The sequence below is a fragment of the Zingiber officinale genome, chromosome 1A, assembly GCF_018446385.1.
Source record: "Zingiber officinale cultivar Zhangliang chromosome 1A, Zo_v1.1, whole genome shotgun sequence".
Taxonomy (NCBI): Eukaryota; Viridiplantae; Streptophyta; class Magnoliopsida; order Zingiberales; family Zingiberaceae; genus Zingiber; species Zingiber officinale.
Window position 1 is genome coordinate 177582411 of NC_055987.1, and position 20906 is coordinate 177603316.

General features: G+C 34.2%; 1 long non-coding RNA gene across 1 annotated transcript; it reads right to left on the bottom strand.

Annotated features, from left to right (window-relative positions):
• Positions 1-1112: 1112 nt before the first annotated feature.
• LOC122012700 lies at positions 1113-4703 on the bottom strand. Its single transcript, XR_006120295.1, has 3 exons — positions 4432-4703; positions 2100-2152; positions 1113-1398 (listed from the first exon to the last, which is right to left on the bottom strand). It is a non-coding gene; the product is annotated as an uncharacterized LOC122012700 (long non-coding RNA).
• Between the last annotated feature and the right edge of the window lie 16203 nt (positions 4704-20906).

Below are 20906 nucleotides of genomic sequence, written 5' to 3' on the forward strand. Positions count from 1 at the left end.
TATGACATAGGCCTGTCCAATTCTCGTGCTCTAGCTCGACAAAGAGATGGATTTTGGTGGTCCGGGGGCCTGGACTAGCTCCGGGCGCTTGGACTCTGGGCGCCCGGACTACCATGTTTTGCCAACTTCAATTTCCTGCAAAACAAGGTTAGTCCAAGCAAATAATATGCAAAGAATGACAAGATTTGACAGCCTAAGGACTGTCCGGTCCTGACTTTGAGTTTAGCTGAAACTATAGGTTGGACCAATACTACTATATTTCCTCTTTGGGGAACATGCCCTCATCTACTTTTCTCAAGAGAAATTACCTTTTTTCAGATCGGTCCTCTAGACCATTTGAACTTTTGCTCAGTGTTTGAGATTTCAGGATTTCATATTGGACATCCGTTCCACAACCTGTCCAGTCTTCAACCTGGTGTCCGCAAACACCAGGATTTTCACCTAGAGTTCTCGACTCTAGGATTTCGTCGAAAGTCCTCGACCTTCCAAGACTTCGCCCAATCCCTCGGACGAGGATTTCGTTGCCTAACTGTAGCTAGGACTTTCCATAACGTAGGGTTACCATCTCCTAGGACCTAGGGTTACCTCCCCTTAGGATTTTCCACTTGCCTAGGATCTACTGGGACTTTTGCCTAAGAACATTTAGGACTTTCCTGTAAATTTATTCACACTTGTTATATAACAAGACATCTTAACTTTTGAACCCTTTGCCATAATCAAAACATAGGTTCGATCATTTGGTGCTAGCACCCTGCACCAACAATACTTTATCAGTTTCATTGATAATGACTTACAACATGCTTATTTGTACCTTTTGCATTAGGAGTCACATTCCTTGAAAGTGTTCAAGATCTTTAAAGTCGAAGTTAAAAATTAACTAGGCAAGAAGATCAAAGCTGCCAGGTCTAACCATGAATGTAACACCCCACTCTCCTCACTACTAATCCGTGAGGGAGTGGAGCGCTACTGGACTACTAATTTTTCTTAACTAGGGTTGTTCACATGTAAAGATCAATACATAAACTCTCTAATCATGCAATTAACTAGCAGCGGAAGACTAAATGACTTATCTATACATACTACTCAAGCATACGTTCCCATCTAAATCTACATATCAATCTAATCATGCTGAAATATATGTATTAATCTAAACATGCATGCATCCATTATACAACTCAGATGATAGGTCTAATGTGCATAACAATGAAGGAATCCTAAGTACATAAAGTCGTCTTATGAATTAAATTATCTACATGAATAAACAATCCCCATAGTTTAAATACCAAATATCTTAATAAAATCTTAAACTAGATCCGAAGGCTTCTATAGTCCGGGCATCACACATCCATCCGCACCTCCTTGTCGCCTTCCTTTGCCATAACTATTCCTTTCCTTTATCTGCAGTAAGAGGAAAATGCAACTATAAGCAAAATTACTTAGTAAGCGCTGTCTAACTCACAAAACTCGAATATGCATGTAACTAGAAGAAATCTAAAACTGAATGCTCAGAAAAAAATACTACTCATGCTCATCTAATAGCAAAAGAAACATAGCGTACTGAAATACTAAACATGTGAGCAAATCTAAACAAACATGCTAGCATAAAAGAAAATTAAACTTGCTGGATTTTAAACTTATGTGAAGTTTATTTCTTTTGTTTAAAAATTTATACTTTAATTCTTCAGAACAATAAGTTTAATTGAACTGATACATAAGCTGAGCTTGTAACGGCCCACCTTCTTTACTACTACCACTCTCTAGAGGTGGACGCTACTTGACTACTAACTCTACTTAACCGGTATGATAAAAAAAATCACATGGAAACCCTACCGAAAAACTTCGGCAGAGTCTCCCCTGTATCGGTGACCATATCCGTAAATACATACAGAGTATACTCAGCCACAGGCGGCTGGAACATATATTTTCACAACCACGCAGTTTAATAAATCAAATCATGTAAGTAATGAAAAGCGGAAACATAACTTCTTACTACAAAATTTTCTTATCAACTTAATAAGAAATTAAACTAAACAAATTCTTAAACTAAGTGAGTTCTTTAGCTAAGTCTCAAGGATCTCCATAGTCCACACATCACACACCGTCACAGCATCTCCTTGTCGCCTTCTTCCTTATACTTTAGCTTTTCCTTTATCTGCAGTAGGAGGAAAATAGTATCTATAAGCTAAAAGCTTAGTGAGCGCTATCCTACTCACAAAAACTCGATATGCATGTATATAAATAAAAACATGCTAAAACTGAATGCTAACATGTAAAACTACTCATGCTCATAAATAGCAAAGAAATCAACTAACTGGAAAACTAACATGTATAGCTACTCATGCTCATAAATAGCAAAGAAATCAACTAACTGAAAAACTAAACATGTATAGCTACTCATGCTCATAAATAGCAAAGGAATCATGCTAACTGAAATACTAAACATGTATAGCTAATCATGCTCATAAGTAGTAAAGGAACTAACTAACTGAAAAACTAAACATGTATAGCTACTCATGCTCATAAATAGCAAAGGAATCATGCTAACTGAAATACTAAACATGTATAGCTAATCATGCTCATAAATAGCAAAGGAACTAACTGAAAAGCTAACATGTAAAGCTAATCATAGAACTATCATGTGTATCAATAAGAAACTGAATTGCTACCTAAGCTAAACTAATTAATGCTAAACTGAGTCTAACTTGTATTCACATAACTAATTTGTGAAGTTTTGAAAACTATTTACATAATAGATCAAAATAGTAATCATGCTGCTGATGGGCCCGGCAACTGTACTTGCTATGCGCGCATCCCTAACTAAACCCGGGATTGCAAGTTCCGAGTCTAGTAGGGTTTACTAGGTTATCTAAACCTAGGGACGACTGTGGGAGCCCAACCCAATGGATATCTAATCCAGTACAGTGCCACTGCTGAAAATAAAAGACTGATTTCATAGCTAATTTTCTTACCTTGCTTTAACTAGGTTATCTGAACCTAGAACTAGGTTATCTGAACCTAGAGGCGACTGTGGGAGCCCACCCATCAGACCGTAGTCCCATATAAGCTGAAGCAAGACTAAATAAGTTATTTTAAATGCTTCTACTGCATTTACTGAGCTATTAAAATGCCTACTGTAGCATTATATTGAGCTAAGCATTTTATTAAGCACTTGGTGTGCTCTCGAACACACCCTACGTACTGAAAATCTGTATACAAAGCTTAACATAAATCTGCATGTAAAGCTTAACAAAAATCTGCATATTAAGTTTATCAAAATCTGCATACTAAGCTTATCTAAAATCTGCATGCAATACTTATGAAAATCTGCATACTTTACTTATAAAAATCTGCATGCTATAAAAATAGAACTGCTCATGTTATTCCAATAGCAAATAGGAAACTAGAACAACTTAAGCATGCTATGAAAGTAAAACCAATTCAACTACTAGGCATCAATAGAATCTAGAAAATCTGCTCATGTTATTCTAATAACAAAGGAATCTTAGAAAATAAAGGAATCATTGCTGCATGGAATTAATAGAATATCATGCTTACTAAATCAACACAAAAGGATCTAAACCACTATGAATTGGTGGCTGTTCTTGCCCATGAATATGCACAAAAGATCTATCCAAACATACTAGCGTTCCAAATTGTGCATGCTCATAAATAAAACTGCTCATACTCATTGGATAGTATGGAAGAAAAATAAATTCTGCAGCAAATAAAATCTGCACTTAATGGAACCTAACATTACGAATTGTTTCCAGCAAAAGAATACAACTTCAAGCTTCTTTAACGTGCTATAAAATAGGCAACAGAATGCTACTTCAAACTTTCTAACATGTTATAAATAAAGCAAAAGAATACAACTTTAAGCTTCTTAAACATGCTGTCCAAAAACTAAATCTCTAATCAACTTTGATTCTGTACAACGATTCTGTACAACATGACCTGAAAGCAAGGAAGGAAACTATAACAGAATATAGAGCTCAGACTGTATACTAATGCTTGCAAGAACTAATCTAGGAACTAGCATAGATGGTTGGAAACTAAAATGAAACCCAATGAAAATCCATTTGATGCAAATTCGACATTCTGTCAAGCTACACGATCCAGTTGCAATCCCCATGGTAGGAAACAAAGGCATCATTAATCAAGGTTAAATCCACTACACCCTTTTTCCTTCCTAAAGGCCACGGCAAGTTCAACAAGAACAAAGAGAAACAAAAACTTGATCTCCTGCAAGCTTAGATTCGGCACAAACCCAAATCCAAATTACTCAACAATAAGATGAGACCATAATCAACCTAACAAATTGGAATTTAATGGTCATGGCAGCAAACACAAGGAAACTTCAAACAAATCCGAAAGCAAAGAAAACAAATCGAAGCTCGGAACTACTCCTACTGCAGGTGCGAAGCAACTCACCTAGCGTTCTTGGACTTACAACCAAACGCAAGGAGGACTTCTAAGTCTCGGAGCTCTAATCGGAAGACTCGAAATCGCGGCTCCTCCTCGTGCTCCAGATTTCTCCTCGTCAAGAGGAGCTCGGCGGTGTGAAGAATCCATAGAACCTTGCCTTGGCCGGCCGCCGGAGTGAAGCCCTAAGCCCTCTTTTGTGTTTTCATTCGAGCAGAGAACGGCGTCGGGAGAGAAAGAAGAGGTAGGGTTTTTTGGTCCCGAGTAATCAAGCCCTAAGTTCTCACTTTATAACTCCAATATTTCTATTAACTACTATTGCTTATATACTTTTCGCTTCCCTTCTTATTAATAAAGCCCGCTGGCCCAGTTGGTTGGCTGCATTCTGCTTCGGGTGCGACTCGCGGGTTCGAATCCCAGCTGCAGCCATTTTATTTCCTATTATTCTCTGTTTCCTAACTACTGCTTAAATAGAATTTTTCTCCTTCTATAATAACAAATGACTGCTAGTATACTTGGTTAACTCAATTTTAACCAAATCCCAGGTCGCAGCTTCGATTCCTCATCCGCGCACTTTTATTTTCAATTTATTTAAACATTCCTAAATACTGCTTATATATATTTCGCTCCATATAAGGTTAACAAAAATCGTGTAGCTCAGCTGGTCGGCTGCATCCGGTTAGAACCTGGTTCGGGTCCGAGGTCTTGGGTTCAAAACTCGGCTTTAACATATATGTATTTTTATTATTATTATTTTTTTTAAACTTCTTCCTCTTGGTAAAAATACCAAACGAACTCCAAAAATAGCATAAAAATACTCTAAAAATTTCTAAAAATCTCTAGAATTTTTCTATAGCATTTCTAAATATTTTTGAATTATTTTTGGGGCTCAAAATGAGGAAATTTGGGTCGTTACAAAGCTAAACTGATGCTAGACTAATGTTGAATCTGAACTGTATTCACATAACTGATTTGTGAAGTTTTGAAAACTATATTCATAATAGGTAAAAATAATAATCAAGCTGCTGATGGGCTCGACAACTGTACTTGCTATGCGTGTATCCCTAACTCGACCCGAGGTAGCAAGTCCCGAATCTAGTAAGATTTACTAGGTTATCTAAACCTAGGGACGACTATAGGAGCCCAACCCAAGGGCAATTGAGAGTCCAGCATACTAGGTTATCTAAACCTAGGGACGACTATGGGAGCCCAACCCAAGGACAACTGAGAGTCCAGCACAGTGCCACTGATAAAAGTAAAATACTGATTCATAAGCTGATTTATCTTAATTACTTCTTCTTTAAATGCCTTGGCATTTTAACAAGCACCTTGTGTGCCAAAATCCCTAAAATATTGACTTTGAGATCTACTTAAGGTCTTGGCCTTTTTTTTTTCTTTTCTTTATCTTTCTTATACTTGTTAATACCTCTAATAAAAGAATGCTTATTTAAAAACTGAAATGTTTAAACAAATTCTAACTTTGAAATGCATAAACAAAAATCTGCATACTATGCTAATCAAAATTCTGCATACTATACTAATCAAGATTCTGCATTCTATGCTACACTATTTCCGCATACTATGCAAACATAAATTCTGCACTATAATACTTAACCAAACTGCACTATAATCTTTTTTTAAAAAACTGCACTATAAGTTCCACAAAAAATCTGCACTACAAGTTCCACAACAAATCTGCACTATAAATTCCACCAAAAATCTGCACTATAAGTTCCACAAAAAATTTGTACTATAAACTTAATTAAAATCTGCATTATAAGCTTAATTAAAATCTGCACTATAGGCTTAATTAAAATATGCACTATAAATTCCACCAAAAATCTGCACTACAAGTTCCACCAAAAATCTACATTATAAACTTAATTAAAATCTGCACTATAAGCTTAATTAAAATCTGCACTATAAGCTTATATAAAAAATTTGCACTATAAGCTTAATTAAAATCTACACTACAAACTTAATTAAAATCTGCACTATAAACTTACATAAAAATCTGCATTATAAGCTTAATTAAAATCTGCACTATAAGCTTAATTGAAAGTCTGCACTATAAGCTTAATTAAAATCTGCACTATAGACTTAATTAAAATCTGCACTATAAGCTCACATAAAAATCCGAATTTCTAATTACAAGGGAAAAACAAATCTTGGATCTACTCTAAATTCCCAAGCAACCACAATCCTTTACAGCATATTCCGAAAACTAAAAGAAACACTAAATCAAAGCTCGAAACTACCCTTACAGCAGGTGAGTAGCACTTACCTTGCTTCTTGGACTCACAACCGAACAAGGGCTTCTAGGACCTTGGCCGGCTGCCGGAAACGATGCCCTAACTCCCTATTATTTTTTGCCCGAGCTCTGCCATCGTACGCAGAAGAGAAGGAGAGAATGATTTAAGTCACGGGAAAACAGAGCATCAACTTATCCCTTTTTATAACTTAATATTTCTGTTAACTCCTTAAACAAATTTTCCTATCTTTTCTAAAACAGATCTGTCCGCTTGCATTCTTGGTCCGTCGGATTCACCCCCGGTCAGAGGTTGCTGGTTCGATTCCTCAGTCACCCCTTTTATTCTCATTTATTTTCTGTTTCCTATTAGTTATTACTTAAATAAATTTCATTCCCTTTTTTAATCGGCAATGATCGCTGGGACACTTGGTCAGCCGCGTTTTGCTTAAGGCTTGGCTCGTGGGTTCAAATCTCGGCTGCAACCCTTTTCTTCTTATTATTTTTGTTATTAACTTCTACTACTTAAATACATTTCATGCTTCTATTAATTAGCAATGCTTGCTTGGGCTCTTGGTCAGCTGGATTCGCTTATGAGTTGGCTTGGCAGGAGGTCTCCGGTTCGAATCTCGGCTTGGACATTATTTTTGTCGAAACTTCTTTCGTTTAGTAAAAATACCAAACGACTTCCAAAAATTACGTAAAAATACTCTAAAAATTTCTAAAATCTCTAGAATTTTTCTAAAGTATTTCTAAATATTTTTACATATTATTAGGACTCGTAATGAGGAATTTTGGGTTGTTACAATTCTCCATATCTTATAAAAAGTTTATCCTCGAACTTAGAATAATTCCGGATATTTCCGTCTCATACTGTCCTCACGCTCCCAATTAACTTCCTCGCGCTTCTGGTTCTGCCAGATGACCTTCATTAATGGTACTTCTTTGTTCCTTAGTCTCTTAACTTTCCTATCCACTATCACCCATAACTTCTCTGTCCTTTTTGTTCTCCTGTACTCGGTCCTCAGTACAAGCGGTACGAGGATGTCCTTTTCTTGACATCTAGTTATGTAGAAAGAAACTAAGCAGAATTCTTATTTATAAGCACTTCTAAACATCTCCCTATTTTGTACATATAATCTAATATTTCTAAGGATTTCTCTTTACTGTAAAGAATAAAGAAAAGCATACTAAAAAATTAAATACTTTCTTACTTGAACATGACAAGGTTGGTGCTGATGTGTGATGCTGGAGAATAGGAACTGCTCTGATACCAACTGTAACGACCACCCTTCTCCCTACTATACTACTCTCTAAGGGTGACCGTTACTTAACTACTAACTCTACTTGACCGGTAAGATCGAAACCACGAGGAGTCTCTACCAAAAAATTTCGACGGCATCTCCCCTGTATCGGTGACCATAAACTGAGATACATACATAGTATACATTAGCCACAGGCGGCTGGAACATATATCAGGCACCCACGCAGTTAAATAAGTGTCAAACTCATCTCAGCATACAATCTAAAACAAAATAATCTCCAATGACAAGAAATGTAAGATACAATCTCAAATATTTATTAATCACTAAAATGCGAAAACTCAATAACATCCCAAGTCTCTCCCATAGTCCTGGCATCACACACCATCCGCACCTCCTTGTCGCCTTCCTTTGCCATAGCTTTTCCTTTCCTTTATCTGCAATAAGAGGAAAATGCAACTATAAGCAAAATTGCTTAGTAAGCGCTGTCTAACTCACAAAACTCGAATATATATGTAACTAGAAGAAATCTAAAATTGAATGCTCAGAAAGAAATACTATTCATGCTCATCTAATAGCAAAAGAAACATAGCGTACTGAAATACTAAACATGTGAGCAAATCTAAACAAACATGCTAGCATAAAAGAAAATTAAACTTGCTGGATTTTAAACTTATGTGAAGTTTATTTCTTTTGTTTAAAAACTTATACTTTAATTCTTCAGAATAATAAGTTTAATTGAACTGATACATAAGCTGAGCTAAACTGATGCTAGACTAATGCTGAATCTGAACTGTATTCACGTAATTGATTTGTGAAGTTTTGAAAACTATATTCATAATAGGTAAAAATAATAATCAAGCTGTTGATGGGCCCGACAACTGTACTTGCTATGCGCGCATCCCTAACTAGACCCGAGGTAGCTAGTCCCGAATCTAGTAGGGTTTACTAGGTTATCTAAACCTAGGGACGACTATGGGAGCCCAACCCAAGGACAACTGAGAGTCCAGCACAATGCCACTGATAAAAGTAAAATACTGATTCATAAGCTAATTTATCTTAATTACTTCTTCTTTAAATGCCTTGGCATTTTAACAAGCACCTTGTGTGCCAAAATCCCTAAAGTCTTGACTTTGGGATCTACTTAAGGCCTTGGCATGTTTCTTTCTTTTCTTTATTTTTCTTATACTTGTTAATACCTCTAATAAAAGAATGCTTCTTTAAAAACTGAAATGTTTAAACAAATTTTAACTTTGAAATGCATAAACAAAAATCTGCATACTATGCTAATCAAAATTCTGCATACTATACTAATCAAGATTCTGCATTCTATGCTACACTATTTCTGCATACTATGCAAACATAAATTCTGCACTATAATACTTAACCAAACTGCACTATAATCTTTTTTTAAAAACTGCACTATAAGTTCCATAAAAAATCTGCACTACAAGTTCCACAAAAAATCTGCACTATAAATTCCACCAAAAATCTGCACTACAAGTTCCACAAAAAATTTGCACTATAAACTTAATTAAAATCTGCACTATAAGCTTAATTAAAATCTGCACTATAGGCTTAATTAAAATCTACACTATAAATTCCACCAAAAATCTGCACTACAAGTTCCACAAAAAATCTGCATTATAAACTTAATTAAAATCTGTACTATAAGCTTAATTAAAATCTGCACTATAAGCTTATATAAAAATCTGCACTATAAATTTAATTAAAATCTGCACTACAAGTTTAATTAAAATCTGCACTATAAACTTACATAAAAATCTGCATTATAAGCTTAATTAAAATCTGCACTATAACCTTAATTAAAAGTCTGCACTACAAGCTTAATTAAAATCTGCACTATAAACTTACATAAAAATATGCATTATAAGCTTAATTAAAATCTGCACTATAAGCTTAATTAAAAGTCTGCACTATAAGCTTAATTAAAATCTGCACTATAGGCTTAATTAAAATCTCCACTATAAGCTCACATAAAAATCCGAATTTCTAATTACAAGGGAAAAACAAATCTTGGATCTACTCTAAATTCCCAAGCAACCACAATCCTTTACAGCATATTCCGAAAACTAAAAGAAACACTAAATCAAAGCTCGAAACTACCCTTACCGCAGGTGAGTAGCACTTACCTTGCTTCTTGGACTCACAACCGAACAAGAAGGGCTTCTAGGACCTTGGCCGGCTGCCGAAGACGATGCCCTAACTCCCTATTGTTTTCTGCCCGAGCTCCACCATCGTACGTAGAAGAGAAGGAGAGAATAGTTTAAGTCACGGGAAAACAGAGCATCAACTTATCCCTTTTTATAACTTAATATTTCTGTTAACTCCTTAAACAAATTTTCCTATCTTTTCTAAAACAGATTTGTCCGCTTGCATTCTTGGTCTGCCGGATTCGCCCCCGGTCAGAGGTTGCGGGTTCGATTCCTCAGTCACCCCTTTTATTCCCATTTATTTTCAGTTTCCTATTAACTATTACTTAAATAAATTTCATTCCCTTTTTTAATTGGCAATGATCGCTGGGACACTTGGTAATCCGTGTTTTGCTTAAGGCTTGGCTCGTGGGTTCAAATCTCGGTTGCAACCCTTTTCTTCTTATTATTTCTTGTTATTAACTTCTACTACTTAAATACATTTCATGCTTCTATTAATCAACAATGCCTGCTTGGGCTCTTGGTCAGCTGGATTTGCTTATGAGTTGGCTTGGCGGGAGGTCTCCGGTTTGAATCTCGGCTTGGACATTATTTTGTCGAAACTTCTTTCGTTTAGTAAAAATACCAAACGACCTCCAAAAATTACGTAAAAATACTCTAAAAATCTCTAGAATTTTTCTAAAGTATTTCTAAATATTTTTACGTATTATTAGGACTCGTAATGAGGAATTTTGGGTCGTTACCATGAAGATGAATATTACGATCAATAATGGATCAGGTGAACAACGTCTAGGCCATTTTGTAAATTATCGTTTCGAGTGTGGGATAGTAACTCAGTACACCACACTACAAAAAATCACTTTTAGCGATAGGTATTTCTGCCACTATTCCGTAATTATTTAGCTATAGCGATTGAATTATGATGGAAAAACATTAGCCACAATATATTTGGTCGTAGGTAGTTTGAGTGATAGAATTTATATTCTGTCGCTAATTAATGATGTAATTCATGATTCATCTATGTACAAATTAGCGATGGAATCATAAAATCTGTGGCTAATTAGTGATGAAATTTATAATTCTATCACTAATTTGTTTATGCAAACAACTGCTAACCTAATATGTTTATGCAAAAACAACTTCCATTATGCTAACTAGCGACGGAATTTATGATTTTGTCGCTAATTATCATAAAAAATACCATTCAGGTTATCATATTTAGTGACGGAAACAATGTTTCCATCGCTAATCTTTAAAAAAAAATTCACAACATCTTATTCAAATTTGTAATTACCCCCGTTTACATTTTCCAAATCAATACAAACCCTGTTTGCATTACACTATACGATCCAAATATTCACAATCCATACACAAACAACTAATTCAATCAACTATACATGCACAAACTCATCCATACACAAACAATAATCCAATCAACTATACATTCACAAACTCATACATACACAAACAATCACATCAATGATACATTGACAAACTCATTACATTTATAAACAAATAAATATAAAGATTCACAAACATTCACATTCAATTATCCAAATCCATATAAACTATCACAAATATCCACAATAAACTATCCAAATACAAATTCAAAGACATATAAAACATGTCCATAATCTACTACAACGACATTCAAATACAATCCTATGAGATAGTACTATCAAAACCTGTATAAAGTAAAATAAGAAAGATTATTATCAGTATCATGCGAGGCAATAAATTGATTAAAAAATTTAACAATGAGAACAATACACTAAAAAGATGAATGTATAACTATTATATTTCTTGTAAAAAAAAGATGTACTGGAATAATATTTTGAATATCTGATGACTGTGTTCTTGAGAAAATATAATACAATTAGAGATGAACATTTTATAATATCAAAATAGAATAAATATATTTTGCATATTTTATGAGTGCTAAAAAAAAGTTGTAGTTGAACATACCTCCAAATAAGCTACTCAATAAGGTCTCATGAGTCTTGAGTCTTTTGTGACTCAAAACGATACTGTGATGCGGTAAATTGAGCAATGACTACTCGCATCTTAGCCAAACAACATTATCTCTCACCTCTCGGTCGATCATCCTTTGCTCACTGTCGCCAGTTGACCCCTTAGTTCTTGATTTTCTTGTCCTAACGACTGCACCTCAGTAAAAGAAGAACTAGGACAACCACTAGGAGTCCTCAAACAACCAAATGTCACTTTGGCCCGGGAGTCAAGGCCGTAGAGAGAGGAGTTCTTTGTTCTTCCAACGACAACATCATAATAAATGTCATTTATTGCCTTAGTGGATAGAGCTTGTGACTCTCCTCCCTCTACTGGTAGTTGACATGTCTGGGTCACTCTTTTGTCATTTCTACTATGTGAAGAAAAGTATATAATTAATATCTGGTACATAATTACTAAAGCTAATCATTGTTAACAGTTATATGTAATAAAGTTAATATTCTTACATTTATGGCCCGAGATCGAGTATCAACAAATATATCATCCTTTTTCTTGTGAGTCTTATAAAATATCTCCCAACAAGTGAGTAATATCTATAGAGTATGTTCTTGCATACATAAAAAAGTAGCATTAAATATATACAAGTTCGATAATAAACTACAATTTGTTTATATAATTTAAATTAAACTCATCAAATTGATGACATGCTTTGTAATAGATCGGGATCTGAAAGTATAGCTAGTAGGCTCTATATTTCTATTCAATTGAGCAGCTACTGAATTTGATTGCCACCTTTTCACAGCCCAGATGACACTCTCATACAGCCCAAATCTCTTCCGATACATGCGCTGGCCTCGTGCCCTTCCATCTCAACTTGTACAAAAGGCCTTTGTACATTCTTACACAATAAGTGTTCAAAGTGTCTTTAAATGGAGTCTCCTGCCCTGCCTCCCATGTATATTTTTCTATAATAATAAGTTGACAAATTAGTATAAAAGGATAGATATATGAAACAATACCAAACTTATTCAATTTACTTACCAAAAATTCTAAATAACAGAAATCCTTTATCGCCTGGTCTACATGCCTCCATGTACATTGTTATCTAAATTCTCTAAATTTTTTTGATAATGTACATTGTTATCTGTCATCCATTAGGAGTAAATTTGTATGAAGAAAGTTAAGTGTGAGAAATATATTATAAATAAAATCATATATGAATTTATAACTACTAATAACATAAATACTTCTGAGTTCCCAACAACTCTCAACACAATCTGGCCATGGGGTGTGACTGTCTGGTCTGACATGATAATATCTGCAAAATAACATTATGACACATCATAATATTATTACTAACATGATGATATATGCAAAAAAAAAAGAGATGAAACTATAACTTGATAAATAATATTGCTGATATTTAATCATTGTTACAATCTAAATCATGAACATTAACAGTTTCTAAGTCCTTATTACTAGATTTTATTAGTTCAACAAGCTCCTCACAGTTGGACATCTCTCCATCATCTATCTCCTCGTAAGTGACATTAACATCTATAAGTAATTAGAATGTGGATTGAAGTTGTGAATCAACTAAATGTCTCTCCACTTTATCATTATAAAATGTATCATCATTTTGAGTAGTGATGGTGCTCGACATTTCTATGGCCGCGAGGCTTCATTTGATAAACAACCAACCATTTATTAGATCTTCTTCTCTTCGTAGGATATTTAGGATAGAAAACTTGATCTGCTTGTACCACAAAATAAGACTCAAACTTGTTGAACCTTTTATTTGCATTAACCTCAACTAAATTGTAGTTTCCATGTATTCTAGCACCTGCATGTTCTTGGAGTTGAATCATACTATAAACATTTGAATAACACACACTTTTTATATGTAATGCAGGATATTCATCCTCTTTGATTTCGTCAAATTGACCATAGTAATCAAACTCAGTGTAAGTGTTGTCGGTAGATCTTTTAACATAAACATCAAAATTATAGGTTAATATGGGTGAATCTTGTTATGCCATATGGAATTTAAAACAATTAACATAGTAATCAGAATACACTGTTATCTTATGAAGAATTCTAGATACAAGATTTATTATCCTAGAATCTTGCACATTTGATATTCTACGATTGTTCACCTATGAAAGTAGTTATGATATAAATTAGATGGGAATTTGATACAAATGTATAAAATATAAATTCTCTAAATTATATAGATTTGAAACAATAATGTAAATTTTGTCTGTAACTTTTTATCTATCTCACTTGCACCCATTGATAGACTTTATAGTTGTAATTGTTTATTCATACAAGTTATCATGGAAGGTAATTTTAAGATAATTAGGATAGAAAACAAACATAACGAGAAAAATATTTAATTAGAGAAGTCAACACACTTTATGTAGGGTCTAATCTCATTACAGTTGAGGAGTATGTACATAGGTTCTTACAATATGGTATTCTTGTTGAGTTAACCATCTAGAAACATATGCACCGATTACCTTACCAGAAAACTTGAAAAATAGAAAGCATCTCTGGGTCTATTGGCTGAGTATCATCAAAATTTTGAGAACACTTGTAATGTCTAGTTTTTACATTATCAACAAAATAATATAAGCAGAAAGAAAATGCTTCTTAAACCAAATAAGCATTACATATTTGAAACAACCTAAAACTTTATACCCTTATAGCTTTCAAAATAAGTTGTGTAAAACCCTCAATAAATTTAAATTCCAACTCTGTAGTCGTGTATCTCAAAATATGTTCAACTAGCAATCAGTAAAATAAATTTCTGTCTGAACATCAGAATCAACAGTGTGAACAAATACCTAAAGACCTGATTGTGCACTCATCCATATTAAGTAATGTATGACATCTGACCAATAGTTATATCATCGACTCTGAAAAGAAAACTCAATAACCTAACACAGAGAATAATGTAAACTAAAAAAGAAGAATAAAACAAGACAAGGTCATCGAGTGTGCACTACCTGGTACAAGCTAGTTCATCCATCAAGACTCTCTATCTCCTCATTACCTATACCATATGGATCTAGTGAGTCAAAAGACTCAGCAAATTCAAACATTTTATAGTAAAAAATAAACATACATTCATAATATTTTTAATATATATGTCTTTAAGAAAATACCTTGAACATTTAAAATTTAAATCTTGTTGATATTTAGTCTCATGGACCTTCAAACTTAAATAAAAGAGCATCAGGCATTAACTTTCAACATCAAAATATTTAAGTGAGTTCATATCATTGAATATGGCTCATTTTCCTCAATCTTTGTTCATTTGGCCAAACTTTTATCCTAGAACTAGATTGGTAAGGTTCATCGGACCCTTCTTAAGTCGAATTCCCAAAACGCTCTACTTCAGTAAGATTCACTGAACCCTTCTTAAGATGGATTTCCAAACCTCTTTTATTTGGTAAGCTCCACCAGACCCTTCTTAATCTAAAATTCCCTACCTATCACATTGTCACATACAGTTCACATTATTAAAATAAGACATTATTACTTTTAATGCATAGAAAGACATTGCTAAATAAATAAAATGATTTGTTTGCATGCTAAAACAAAGTCAAGTTGTGTGCATCAACATCCTACTAACCATTATGATAATAGAGTTCGAGGTGCTAACAGATGAAAAGTAAATAAAAATAAAAATATCGTGATAAGGATCCTGCCCCCATGCCCTTCCATCCCCTTCCACGTCTCTAAGGCAACGATACTATTTCCATCAACAAACTTAAATCCAAAGGTCAACAAATCTGCAACAAAACTTCACTCCCACACCTCTAAAGCGGCAACAACTTCACAAAAATTCTGGCAATGAATTTTCAAACCAAACATTGATAAATCTACATCAAAAACCTCACCCCCCATACCTCTAAGGTGGCAACAATTTTACAAAAATTCCAGCAACAAATTTTCAAACCAAACGTCGACAAATCTACTTTAAAAACCTGACCCCCACACCTATAAGGTGGCAGCAATTTCACAGAAATTTAAGACAAGAATTTTCAAACCAACGATTGACGAATCTACATCAAAAACCTCACTCTAACCCTCTAAGGCAGCAACAACTTCACAAAAATTCTAGCATCAAAATTTTCAGATAAAAAATTCATAGAACTTCGTCAACATTGCAGCAATTGAAACATATTCGTTATCCATAAAACATGCATCAAGCATCAAAACATTCATATTATGATCCATATAGTGTAGAAACAAATGTTAGAAATCTTACCTTAGTATTTTGCGTTCAAAAGATAACCCGCGAGATGTAGGAAAAAAATAAACTTAAGCATTCCGACGAGATTCTCCCTCTATCTCCTCTAAAGTTGCTAGGATTCGAATGGGGGGTATGGGGAGGCTGACAGCTTCAAGGTGAGGGGAGAGAGAAAAATCCAAAAGAAAACCTAAGGCATGTATTTAAAAGGGCAAGACTGATCGAGTTGCTAACAAATTAGGTCGGGTTCATTAACATATTAATTACTTAAACCTTTTAGTATCGATCCGTAACATAAATCTTGATTTATTTAAGTGAACCAATTTTTTTAAGCACTACAATATTGACCCCTCAACTCTTGCTTTGTTACAAATATTATTTTTTTAATTTTCTCAGAAACTGTTCAAATGGATACATCCATCTGTACTATACAGGACCATCTAGTTGTGCCTCATAAAGTAGGTGAGCTATTAGATGCTCCATTGAATCGAAAAATTGAGTGGGAAAATGCCCTAAAGGTTACATTGTATGAGAGGAATGTTTATTTTTAGCCAAAGCATATCAACCGTCATAATACACCCCACTATCAAATCTCTAAAAAAATAGACTCAATTCTGTGGGGTGCTTGCCAAACATTTTGAGGAAGTAAGTCATGGAAGTGTTAGAGTGTATACTAAAAACCTAGCTTTTGTATAAACATTTATTTAGAAATAAAGAATCACAATGGTCAAATATCTACATTTATTTGTTAAATGTAATTTGTTTAATTAATTTATATAGTAGACAACATGGTGTGTGGTGTCACACACAAAAGATCATGTTGTCGGTTCTTTATAAATTATAAATAGTTGCTCGCGACTAAGATGGAAAGGAACAAACCGTTGAAGTAGTCGTAGTGTAATTAAGTATTAGTTTATCTTAACTAATAAATTACACTGATACACTCCAAGTGTATTGAGTAGGACCATTTTAGGTAAGTTCTTTTTGTACTGACTTAATAAAAGAACTAGACCTTAATTATTATAGAAGTGTGTGCTCTTAATCCTAATATAATAACAAGCACATATATTTAATATTTATTTCTTTGACTTACCAAAGGGTGAGGTTTAGCTCGATAAATCAATATGCCCGATAAGTTAGAAAATGATATTACTTATAGTGTGTGTTGTTGATTATAGAAGGAATTTGTGTCCTAGTTATCTAGGTTGAGAATGTCCCCAAGAGGAGCTCATAAGGATTGTCATGTTAAACCCTGCAGGTGGACTTAGTACGACATGACAATGAAGTTGAGTGGTACTACTCTTGAAGCTAGATATTAATTAAGTGAGTTGTCAGTAACTTACTTAATTAGTGAGCATTCGTTATCTTAAACATAGGGAGACTAACACACTCATGGAAAGAAGGAGCCCATAATGTAATTTGGGATTGGTGTGGTAGTGCAACAATAACTCTCTAGTGGAATGAGTTATTATTGATGAACTTGAGTTGTGTGTTTGGGGCGAACACGGGATACTCAAGCTCATCTGAAGGTCAAAACCAATTTCTCCTCTAGGTCCCTGTCATAGCCTCATTAGTGCCTTATAAACTACTCAATATAAGCCCATCTTGGTGTCCAAGAAGGGGGCCGGTCCAATGCTTGGTGACTAAGCAAGGGCCGACCACATCCTCTTCTATAGGGGTCGACCCTTTGCTTGGTGCCCAAGCATGTAGGGGCCGACCACAATAATTCAAACAAGGAGGGGTGTTTTGAATTTTTAAAATCTTCTCTTTGTAGAAAACTACAAGTTTTAAAAGAGAGATCTTAAATTTAAAAACTTTCCTTATTTGAATTAGGTCACATGTTTTAAAAGAAATTTTAAAAGTTTTAAAACTTTCCTTTTTTAACCATCCTCATGGTTTGAAAAAAAAAAGGAAGAGAAGTTTTAAAATTTAAATTTTCTATCACCATGTTAAAAAATGACATTTTATAAGAGAAGTTTTAAATTTTAAAACATGGTTTTAATTTTTTAAAAACTTTCCTTTTTTAACTCCTACTTTAGGAAATTGAAAGAGAGCTTGTAAAATTTTATAAGAGGATTTCTTCTTGTAAAATTTTATAAAAAAAATATATTTCCTTCCTTATAAGGGCCGGCCACCCTTACTTGGTGCCCAAGCAAGGGGCCGGCCAATAGGATTAAATCATCATCCAATCAAATATATGATTGGTGATTGATTCAATCAAGAGGAAAGAAAAGAAAAAATTAAAAGGGAAAAATAAAAACATGAGGAAGATTTTAATTTTTTGTAAAATTTTTTTCCTTATTTGCCTTGGGCAAGTATTATAAAAGAAGGGGAGGAGAAGCTTCATGAATTAATGAATTCTTTTTCTCTCTTCTTTCTAGTCTCCTCCTTAGGGCCATCCCCTAGCTCTTTATCATGCTAGGGCCGACCACATATTGCTTGTGGTTCTTTTAAGTGGTCGGATACAAGAAGGAGAAGAAGAAGGAGGAGGAGGCATCTAATTCTAGTCTCTTGCTTGTGCTCTCTCATAGAGGCCGATTCTTTCCCTTTTCTTTTTCCCCTGCTCTCTTTTGCTCCTTGGTGGTGGTGGTGGCTGGATTTTAGAGGAGGAAGAAGAAAGCTCTTTGGGTGGTGTTTATCTTGGAGGATCCTCGCCCACATGACGTCCAAGGCGAGGCGAGGAATACGGCAGAAGATCTCGAGGTCATTAACATACAAAGAGAAGGTATAACTAGTAATTTTCTTCTGCATCATACTAGTTATTTTTTTTTGTATGAATTCCAAACACAAGAGGCATTAGATCTAGTTTTTTGAATTTATTTTTCGAGTTTGTATTTTCTTTGTTTTTCGAATTTGTGATTCGATTGTTCTTTTTGGTTAACCTAGAGTTATTTAAGGAAATTAAATATTAGCTTTCCTTAAAAGGCTTTGTCTAGGCGGTGGTGGTTGCTCCCATATCCAAGAAGGCCACGTGCCTCGCCATGCAGTCCTGGAAGTCAATTTTGGAAATTAATATTTAATGGAATTAATAACATAGGTGGATTTGAATCAATAGTGTTAAGTTCCGCTTGCGATTCAAATCTAAATCATTAAGAACAGATAAGTTAAGTTTGGAATCAATGATGTTAAGTTTCGTCTGCGATTCCTAATTTAATTTCTAAATAACACAATAGGTTATTTAAGGAAAGGTTCGACACTTGTACACAATTTTTATACAGTGGAACCGGTACGATTTTCTTAGGACTAACCAACAGGAAGCTACTGGAATAAGTCTTTGTATGAATACATGATAGTCATGACTCTTCATTCCAAACATCTTTAACCATGTTCATATCCACTCATCGAGCAATATGCCAGGCATACCCATCTAGGAATTTGATTTCTTTCAACCAACTACATAAAACATGCTTACCATCTTTGTTTAATATATAACAAGTCTTTGAGAATTTATTGGTTACTTCATTTTAATGCAACTCTTGTCTGTTGACTAGTTTTTTAAATTCCTCATATGATTTTACAATGTCTTTAGTTCTTTCAGACACATTTATCACAGTGTTAAAACTTTTATCGAAGAAATTTTTCTCAAAATGCATCATATCTAAATTATGTCGAATAAGTAAATACTTCCAATATAATAGCTCTCAAAAAAATGTTTCTTTTCTTCCAAGAACACTTGCACTGCCTAACAATATATTTATTTATCTCATCAAAATCAGACTGAGATATGGGTAGGAATCCATAGTTGTCTATTTGGTCAATGATTTCTTCACCTAACAAATTTTTGGCAGAAGTTTTCTTACTATAGCATTCTTTATGAAAATTTTCTTATTTCATATGAAAGGGTGTTTAACTGGTAAAAATTTTTGGTGATTATTAAACCAAGATACCTTTCCACTATAAGATAATGATAATGTATCAGACTCTATCATGCAATGTGGGTATGCCAATTTACTAGCTGTGCTCCATCTTGACAACATTGAGTATGTTGGAAAATCGCTTATCATACATAATAATATAACATGCAATGTAAAGTTAGTTTTACTTACAACATCATAAGTCTCCAAGCCTATATTCCATAATTCATTCAGCTCAGCAATAATAGGTTAAATCAAAACATCTATCTTCTCTTTTAGATTTGTTGGACCAGGAATAAACATAGTAAGAAACATGAATTCGTCTTTTATGCACATCCATGGAGGTAAGTTGTATAATGTTAATATAACTGGTCAAGATGAATATTATTGTCCCGACTAACCAAATAGCTGAAATTCATATGCAGAAAGTTTCAATCTCACTATGTGGTTCCATTACAAAGGAGAAAAATATTGTGTGAAGATATTTTCATACAGGGGAGTCACAAGGATGCCACATTATACCTTTTTTGTTCACATGCTCTTGGTGCCACCTCATGTGGCTTGTTATTGCAGCTGATGCATACAAGTGTTAAAGGCTAGCAGTTAATGGGAAGTAATACATAACATTCAATGCAATCTTTTTCTTCTTCTTCCCTGGTATGCGTCTACCATGATTGGAATGAGAGTGAGTACAAATTCTGCATTTAATCAGTTCACTAT